Raw genomic sequence first — 10,814 nt, 5'->3', positions numbered from 1 at the left:
TTTGTTTGTAGTTGTCTTATTATAGAGACCTGCTTTCAACTATTACAAGTATCTCTTTGGTTTGTTTCTGTAAAAAATCCAGGGATTTACAATTACTCTTACTTATTCACAACCTTTTTCTTTTTGTCTTGTCAGTTTTAAATATTAGCTGCTCCATTTTTGTCTAAACAATGGAAACCCTCAAATTCAAGAGACGGTCTGCAAAGAATGCAATTATTCGTCACTGTAATTGGATTGCAGAAAATGTTTCATTGGTCGATATTGATTATCTTTTGAAAGTTCGTCGTGAGTATTTACAGGTTGAGTATGATAACTATGAATGCGCACAGGATGCAATCGAGAACTTATTGGTAGATTCCGCTGAAGATAGCGAGGATCGAAACATTGTAGACGATTTGTTTTGTAAGGCAATGGGACTTATAATATGGGAGCCCGTCCTCTCATCCTTTACGTATTATAAAGTAGGTAGTGCATCCCATTGTTCTTCTAGGTTACATGTGGGGGAAAGACCTCCCACACTTATTTCAGATTTATGCCATCTACTCAATGTAGTTAAATCTTCTCAAAATCATATGTCAAAAGACTCATCTTTTTCAAAACCTCAACCTTCTTTCGAGACATCCACGTCTCAAGCACCTCGTATGATGGCGCCTAGTTCGTCAGGTCAGCTATCCTCGACTTTAGCTCATGTAGATACTGTCCCTAAGGCGTTACCTACGGGCCTTAGCAGTATTGCATATTCCCTTCCACCTGTTGCAGTGGTAAATGATAGTGAGTCCTATAAGACTCGTGACGCTCATACAAACGCGAGTTCTTCTACGGGGCTATCCTTTAATGATTTACATCTCTCTGGACCTCAGGTCCATTCTAATATTCAATCCTTACCCAAGGATTTTTCTTTGCACGACTTACATGATGGGGTGTCTGATGATGACGCTGCCGATTCAGCTTCGCGGGGAGCTAACCCCGATACACTTGTTCGATCAAAATCTTGGCATTGTGAGCCAAAATTCTTGTCGTCTCGTGACAGAGACAATTCTAAAGAAGCTATTAACTTAGATATTGCGACCATAATTGGGTCAAAAGTTACTAGAATGGCATTACACCCATCTCTAGATTTAGCATTCGGGGTACATATGCTTAAAATGTACTCCTATCTTTCTCGTTTACGCCGAGTAAAGGCATTTGTGTTTTGTTTCATCAGAAACGTTCGTAAAAAGCAAGCTGAATTGCTTATTGTTCAACACTTAAAAAGTCTCTCGTTTCCTCGTATATTGGAATCGTTGCCATCCGGTATTGCCAATCCGGATAATCAGTTGAATATTCCGAATTTATTTCCAGAGGAAATTATTCACCGTACGACAATTAGCGGTATGTTGAGGAATGCTACCATTCCTTGTGCTAAAAAGCATCCTTTTCTTGTTTCTTCGAACAATCTAGTTGGTTTAAAGATGTTTAAAACACACGTACAGTTGGGCCATGTAGGGCCCCAAGGTACGTCCAATTGTAGAGATCATTTCGGACTTAGTTGTTGCACATTTTATAATGTTGAAAGTCCCATCCATCATTGTGTTACTTGTTCGAGATTTCTTTTTATTGCCATAGATTATGGGATATATTTTTGCTTAAAGCTTGCGTAGCTTTATTTGTTCATGTATTTGCGCCACGTTATAAAAATAACGGTTTTAATGTTTGGATAGTTAAGACATTTTCTTGTAACATTGTACGAATTCTTTAAAGTAGAAAGAATTCTTAGAAGTCGCACCACTTTTGTTTTTCGTTCGTTTCAAAATTGCCTTATTATGTATAGAAAGCATTGTTTATTGAATAGCATAAATGTTCGTATTTTATCTATTCTCTTTATTTCTTATTTATCGTAATTTTGATTTATTCTAATTGACTAAGTCTACTACTAGCTTATTCACTGCCTTTTTATGAGATGGAGCTGAGTCTCAACCTGATATAATTTGCTTATTGTTGTTTAAATTATCATAATTATCTTTTATGGATAAAGCTTATGGAAGAATAGAGTTTCTTCATTTTACATTTTCGTCATGATTATGTCTGTCCAGGTAGATTGCTAATATCTAGGGATAGTGTTATAATTCATACGATATTTCTTTTGCCTTTGCTGCTTATTCGTTTCGAATATTGTAGTGGCCATTCGGGCTACAATTATTCTGTTTGTTTGTCCTTAACTTAGTTGTTGTTGCGGAGAATCATTTCCTTAGGTTTGTTAACCAGGATATTTGTCTTCTCCCATTTCCTTGCTTTTCGAGAACTATTAGAAGGTTATTTGTAGTATTTATATTGAGTGCCGTCTCTCATCATGTGTCCGAGACTTTCTGATTATTGCCTTCTAATCATATACATCACTTTTCTTTCTTTCCTCGTTCTTTTTCATACGGTCCCCTTGGTTAACTGGTCCATCCATGATATCCTGAGGATTCGCTTGTATAGCTACATCTCGATGGCTTCAAGTTCATGTATTGTATCCTAGGATAATAGAGGAATGCACTTCCTATAAGAGAGGAAATCTGTTTTATGTATAGTACTGAGAATTGTATAATTGTAGTGATGTATACTTAGTATGTAGTTATGTATTTGTAACCTATTATCGTTTGTTGTATAAGTTTATTGTTGTATGTATAAGTTATTGTTCTTTGTGCTCTTTTGTAAATGTATAGCTTTGTAGGATTGTAAGTGTGGCGTTCGTTTCGTAACCGAAGAAGTGTTTACGGTTTCCTAATTTGTACAGTGCGTCGGGAGTACAAAGTACAGTTATGTTTTATTGGCACGTATGCCAACGCGGGGAGAATGTTGCAGTTTCGCAACTGTTAATAAACATTTATTAAATATTAAGACTTTATGGTAGTTTTGATTCTCCCCGTATATCAAGATTTCATGTATAAGGGTGCATCTGGGTTAAAAACTACATGCTACGAGACGGGCCATCTGCAAAATGACACACATTTGAGATAAGAATAGGAAGAGTCGAGTTTTATCTCTCAAACCACACACATGTGTGTGCGTTTGGGTTAAGAGTACCTTACGAGACTTAGCATCGGTCCTTTGACCGAGGAAGTCGTTTTGATGCAGAAAAGTTGAAATATGAATTGTGTGTTTCCTGTTATTCGTCGGTGAAGACATATTTTTGCGGTGGCCGGAGTGCCATCTTCTCATTGGGTAAGGAACAATACCATAATTTTGTTGCTGCATATATCAAGTACGTTTACTTGGTATATAGATGTCATATTTGCTTCGAACTTTTTATCTGTTGTGCCGCGATCGCGATTGAACTTGATTGAGAACATTTCATTACCTTTATGTAGATTTGTATATTTTTCATATTATAATAATTTCACTATTCTTTTGTATATATATCACAGTGTTGTGTATTTTATTACCTAATATTAACTCATAATGTGTATTATGAGTATACTTTGCATTGAGTTTAATAATTTGTTTTTATATGACATATATATTCATATTTTTTATTTTTTGTATATTATTTCTATCTATAACGTGGTATATATACAATCGACAGTTTTGTTTTGTTTATGGTTCTCTTTTTGTGTGTAAGTTTGTACTACATATATTCTTCTTCTTTTAAGTAATATATTCTTCTTTATTTATAATTGTAGGTATATTGGGTTATGTATATTTATGACTGCTTTTACTTCGTGTTAAAATAGAGTTTTATACAGTCCACTTGTTTTCATTTCTTTTATTTTAATATACATACCCAATCCGAAAGGGGGCAACCAGCGTGTTCTAGATTGAACAAAATATCTTCCCTCCCCCTTCAGGATGACCCCAATTGTTATATTGAGGTCATCGTATGTGCAGAACGCAACAAGGGTTTCTGGCAGATTCTTCTTGTCGCTGTCCAACAAAAGCTTTACCAAATCAAGAAAATCGTATTGCAATAATCCATGCAGAAAAAAATGGTTTTATACCTTATGATTTAGCCTATTAATAATAAAATTAATATTACATAAAATTAATATTACATGACTAAATCGACATCGGTACATATGCCACTTGTTTAACAAAAAATTCTCCTTAACCAATATCAATGAAGCTTCGAATATAATCATATCAATATGCGACAAAATTTTATTTCACAATTATAAATTGGTACTCGTGGCCATAGTCCTTGACAACAATCACTAATGTTAATTTACACCGTTAAAAAATGTAACAAGAAACAATTACCGAAAAATATAAATCAGTATATAACCCATCTTACAATTCTATAACAAAACATTGTACTAATTTTACTTACTTTTGCTTCAATTTTTTACTGCTAGATCGTTAAAAACAGTGAAAAAGGCGCGCAAAAACTCACAATTGTAATAAACACATACTGCTATCGATTTGTACCACTTCATTACGTCATTTTAGTGGTTTTATCAAAAGAGGGCGTTACTGGTACTACGATCTTTAATAGCATTGGCACAAATATGTACCATTAACCTATAAATGGTTGATATTAGTTTTTATTAATATTAGTTATGTTGGAGACATAAAAATTAGCCATGTGTTATATCTGTTTGCGCAGATTTTTTATTAGATGTTGTCAATAATATTCATAAAGTAGTGGTAACCTATGCTTTTAAAACAAAATATTGATTAATCTTTTATATTATTATTCATATGCATGATAAATATGGCAGTATTATGTATAAAGTGGTTTTAATATCAACAACAATTCAGATAGTTAAACGAACTGAAAATGCAATTAAATCCAACAATTAAACTCTTTTCAGCAAAACGAATAATTTCATTAGAGCTCTGGAAACAATGAAAGAGGGAATTAAATAAAAAGGATTAATTTGTTCTAAGCAGTAGATGATGATTACAATCTTTATTTGATTTTTTCCAGTCCTGACGTTTATTTCTTTATTACATTTTAATAGTTGGACAAGCATTGAAGTAATTTTGTCTATGATTTAATTTTGCATTGTACACAAACCAATATTCGCTAAATTGCATTTTTAAAATTGTGCATGTTATACAAGGAGTGCAACAAAAGTAGTGGTATGTTGTCATTGTCAAGTATTGTTAACCCGGCATCCGACAGGTGAAATTTTGTAATTCTGTTCGACACATGGGGTGTGAAAAACCCCAAGTTAAAAATATACTTATTCCCATATCTCGTGGATCTCAGAGAAAACGATGCATACCGTTTCACTGTGATACTGTTATTGATTGATTTTATTCTGTACTCAGAAAATCTTGTCAGTTTGGCAACGTCGCTTTAAAATCGGAGAACAATTAGATATAAGTACCGGTTCAATTGTTTATACTTCACTAATTATCAGTTAATCTTGTTTATTTGTTTTTAATTCACTCAAATGTTTCTTAATGTTTTACGGCCAATCCTTATCACTGTCATTAACGTATTATTTTAATTATACACATCCCTTTTTGCGCTAAATTTTTTTCGCTGTAACTCTCGAGTTTTCGGGATTATAACTAACAAAAAATAACAAAGTATTTTACCAATCACTACCCTGTTATTCTACCCATTTTTAAACAAGGTAACTACATTCTAAAATGAAACAATCAAAGAGTGGATTTAGAAAAGGCAGAAGTATCCAATATCATATTTTTGCTATCAAGAAACTAATACAAAACACACGGAACTCAAGCAGTGAGTTACACCAAGCCTTTATAGACTTAAAAAAGGCATTTGATAGTACTCCAAGGAAGGTAATTGACATAATATGTTTAAAAAAGAAAGGTGTGAAAATCAAACTCAGGCAAGCCATTATGAGTATCTAGACATACATATATAGAATCAGAACCCATAATCTGGAATCCGAAGAGTTTATAGTAAATGAGGGTCTACGTCAAGGAGGAGTCCTATGCCCCAAACAGTTGACCATTTTCTTGGATAACATAATTAAAGAAACTAGAGCAGAAACATTGAAATTATATGCCGGACATAGAAATCTAGAAGCAGTGTGGATCTCAGAGTGTGCATACGCAGACGATCTAGTGATATTTGGGATAAACGAAGAAGCACTTAATTGAAATTTACAAGTATGGAACGCTGCACTAATTAAACGAAATTTAAGGATCAATAATGAGAAGACAAACGTAATGGTATGTGGAAAAAATAGAAAACAAACGAAGATAACACTTAACGGAAATACACTTAAACAAGTCGATACTTACAAATACTTGGGAGTACAAACAGAGAACAGAGGAACTGAAGAAACTGAAATAAGTTCCAGAATAGAAAGTGCTGTTCTAATGTACAACGCAATTAAAAGTATGTTTTTGTCGAAAAAAAAAGTATCCCAAAAAGCCAAAAGTGACCATATACAAGACAGGGTTTGTGCCGATTTTAACTTTTGGTAGTGAAAGTTGGACGCTTACTGATAAATTAAAATCGAAAATTCAGAGCATAGAAATGTAGTTTCTTAGAAGAATAATGGGTATAACCAGGTAAGACAGGATTAGAAATGAGGCAATCAGAGAACATTTTAAGGTCCAACCAATTATTAAGAAAACTGAAGAGGCCCAACTGAGATGGTACGGATACATGGTTAGAATGAATCAAGAAAGACCAGTTAAAAAAGTATGGGAAGCCAGAAGAAAAACCAAGAGATCAAGGGGCAGGCCAATGAAGACATGGGATGATAATGTAACCTCAATCCTAGAGACACGAGGAATCAGCAAAGAACATTCAAAGAATAAGAAGCAATGGAAAAAAATTGTACATGCAACTAACTAAAGACATTACACCCGACACCTTAGCGTGGGTTTAGGATTATGTATATTACTATAGCTTCAGAATACTTTACATAAATTCCAGAAGAATATTTTTGCTAATAATAGTTTACTATTGAACATTATAATATGAAACCAATTATATGAAATAACAACTTTTTTTTCAAAAAAAAAATGTTTATTATGACCGGAGATTTAATACATTTCTATCAAAATTAATAGTATCAAAACAAGAAACTACAATATAGAAGGAGTATCTCGCATATTAAAAAAAAAGAACATCAAATTTTACAGATTATTTGTTGAGTTATCAGTTCTTAAAGTTGGAGCAATTTTCGCAGTCAGTCATACAATGTTCTAAACACAAAAAAATTTCACAGGCCTCACACAGGTATCTAGATTTCCAGTCTCTACTTCTGGGACATTTTGAACATCGTCCCTGCTGATTAGGTTTCCTCTCCTTTACAGTCGGTTCGGAATTTTCACCTAAAATCTTTCGGATACTGCTTCTCAACTCTCTATACAATCTAGGGCTACTCATTATTTCTATTTGATGTTCTTCCATCAATTGGAAACCCATTTTCTTTAGGAAAAGTCTTCTAACAATGTAAGAACTATCGTTGTTTTGTATGTGAATGATCTGGCTATTGATTCCTGCACAGTGTTCATTAGAGAAAAATGAATTGTTAAAGGTCAGCGACGACTGTTGCGTGCTACATTATATGATGCAGATAGCTCGTTTATTACGTCAACTCCGCCTTTGGTCGAATTATAAAAGGAAATAATTTTAGGCAGCTTATTAGGAGTACCTGTTACTGGTGTATCATGGGTGGAGAGAAGATATAAGTAAAACTTCATTTCCTTTCTTTGGTACATATATGAAAGAATAGTGTATTAGTTCTGAAATCCAAGCATACTAGAAAAAACTTCTCTTTCTTTCCCTTTTAGGAATTATATGGGCAAATTAGGCTTATTTTTGCTAATAGTGTCTACTGCAGTTAAATTGTGAGTCTTCTGCAACTTCACCAAAAGATCACGACTAGTGTACCAGTTATCAAACGTTATATTATGTTTGGTCCCAGACACGGGAGCAACCAATCTTTCTACAATGTCTTTCGGGGAATTGCTAATTCGGAATGGACATTCCGGCTGTTGTCTCACATACACCTCCATATTGAGTAGGTAGTGCGTACGTGCGTCAACTAACACATGTACCTTGATTACATATTTCGATGGCTTCTTTGGCACATATTGCCTAAAAGCTCATCTCCCTCTTAACGATTCAATTATCAAATATTCAGAGGGAGAATATGCAGATTTGCAATTTTCTACAAATCTGTCAAAGAAAGCTCTGGTATGAGCTAGTTTATCTATCTTGACTCTTTCTTCGCAGTGTTGTTTGTTATCGAATCTTAGACCCAAAATTAGAAATTCGAAACAGTCGTTAGATCATGTCAAATACCTGCCACTTGGAGCGTTCACACTGGTAAACTGTATGCTATTCACCAAGCTTTCAGATTCTGCACAGCACCCAATCAACATATTGCCATCTGTACAGACTCCCTTGCCTCTATCCAGTCCATCAATAATTTATTCACTAATCACCCTCTTGTAGAAAAAATCCATGACACTTACCAAGACCTTATCATCCACGACATCCATATCACTATCATATGGATTCCCTCCCACATCGGGATTACGGGTAACGACAACGCCGATTGCTTCGCCGAAGAAGCTGCTAGATCCAATTATACACTCCGTAATATAAAAATCGCCAGTGACCTAAAAACTAGTATAAAGAAACTCGTACGAAATTACTGGCAAAATCATTGTAACCAATCCATTACACTTCTACAGGAAATAGATCAGACGATTGAACGGTTTGTTATCCCTAGTATACCTAGAAATGAGATGGTTGTTGTCAGAAGATTGCGTATCGGGCACACCAGACTCACACATGGTCACCTAATGGATTCTTCACCTAAGCCAATCTGTCACTATTGCCAATCTCCACTAAGTGTTCTACACATTCTTGTAGACTGCCCTCATTATAATAAACGACGTCAAGAACTGGGCATGAAGAGCAACATCACTGATATATTATCAAACCAGAGCCTAGTCATCACAGCTATCCAGTTCCTGAAGCTGGAAAACTTACTAAATAATATAGAACTATATATATATATATATATATATATATATATATATATATATATATATATATATATATATATATATATATATATATATATATATATATATATATATATATATATATATATATATATATATATATATATATATAATATGTAATTGTATCTTATATATAATTGTATCTACGGTGCCTCGTGCTAATGGCCGAAGCTATCACAAGCACATTAAATTAAATAAAAAAAAAACCTGAAGTTACTTTGCTAGAGATATAATACTTCACAATGTATATGGTTCTCATTTATATGACCTATGATCATGAAGATAGGTCACAGTTGCACTAGGAATAGAAGCTACACTTTTTAATAAACAGTTAATCTTGTATTACTTTTAATTTTAATAAAGTCAACCTAAAACATACTTAAATAAAAAAAATAATTGCAAATAAGAAACATTTTTAAAACGCAATCTCTATCTTGAGGGAGTTGTCAATAGAGTATGCGCGCCGCCTATAAAAACATTACTTCTTCCCCACAGAAACGTTTCCTGAAACATAAGTCTCGAGAGAATAGAACGTATATCGTGAATCGAATAGAAAATAAGACTTCCCTGTAGTATTGATAAGGTTACAACACAGTTTTGTTATCCCTTAACATCAAGAAACACGCATCTCTAAACTAGAGAAAATAATTCAGATAGATAAATTTATTACTGAACGAAAACAATAAATTTTTATATAGATGACAACTGTTTGGATATCTTATATATTGGATGTCATAGTTTTTATCTTTTCTTTTCGCTCTATTTCTAATGCTGTTCGGTTTGGCTTTATATTTTAAATTACGTCCAATGTATGAAAGTCTGGATGAAATAAACAAAAGCCAAATAATATGGACACATTTTCTGAGTAAAATATTAAACGACATCAACGCTAAACACAACTTGAAAAAATTATATAGAAAACTTGAAGACCAAAAATAGAAAATGAAATATGTAATATAAATAATAAGTTAAGATAAACATATATTTACTGTTTATTTAGCTCAACAAGCTGTACATAATACAGGGCTGAAAGGGTACCGTCTGAAATTATGACATAATAAATAAATAAATAAATAAATACTTTATTTCCTTTTAGACAAACATAGTTATTCTTGTTCTTAGAATTGGGTTTCTTATTCTATTTCTAATATCATCTGGCGTTATTGGGGACTTTTGGTATACAAGATGTTTTATATAGCCCCACGTGGAAAAATCAATTTTGGAAAATTTCGGTGATCGCGGTGACCAAACAGTTGGTCCTCCTCTGCCTATCTACCTCTCAGGAAAGTTATGATTTAAATGATTGTGAATGAGCAGTGTGGTAAACTGAAGTACCGTCGTGTAAAAACCACATTCGTTGTGGTTTGTGATTATTTAGAAAACCAATGATTATTTAGAAAATCCAGATAAATGGCAGCATTCATACTACCTTCAAAAAAATGTGGGCCAATTACATATTCGTCAACCATACCACCTCAAACATTTATAGACCACCTAGTTTAACTATGAGTGTTAAGAAAATAGGGATTGCTTGATGTAGCCTTATCTCCAAAAAGCACATATTCGAAAAAACAATCGGTCTCTTTGCACTTGGTGCTAAGATCATTGACAAAAAGCTAATCTGCGTTGATAATCATCGACTGTCAATTCTTGATGTAACTGTATCCAGTAAAGATGCAGTTTATGTTTACGAATGATTTTTGCCGCCGAAGTTTGACGTGAAATTTCACAAGTGCTGATGTGACAATGTTCAGTAGTAGCAATCAGTACATCATATTCCTTTTCTTTACTTAGAACAGTTTTTGTTCTCTCATTTTTTTCATATAAAACTGAGCCAGTGCGAACAAAACGATCTATTCATTTTTCAAAAGCTCTTG

Source organism: Diabrotica undecimpunctata, chromosome 8 (assembly GCF_040954645.1).
Source record: "Diabrotica undecimpunctata isolate CICGRU chromosome 8, icDiaUnde3, whole genome shotgun sequence".
Lineage (NCBI taxonomy): Eukaryota > Metazoa > Arthropoda > Insecta > Coleoptera > Chrysomelidae > Diabrotica > Diabrotica undecimpunctata.
This window is presented reverse-complemented; position numbering follows the sequence as displayed.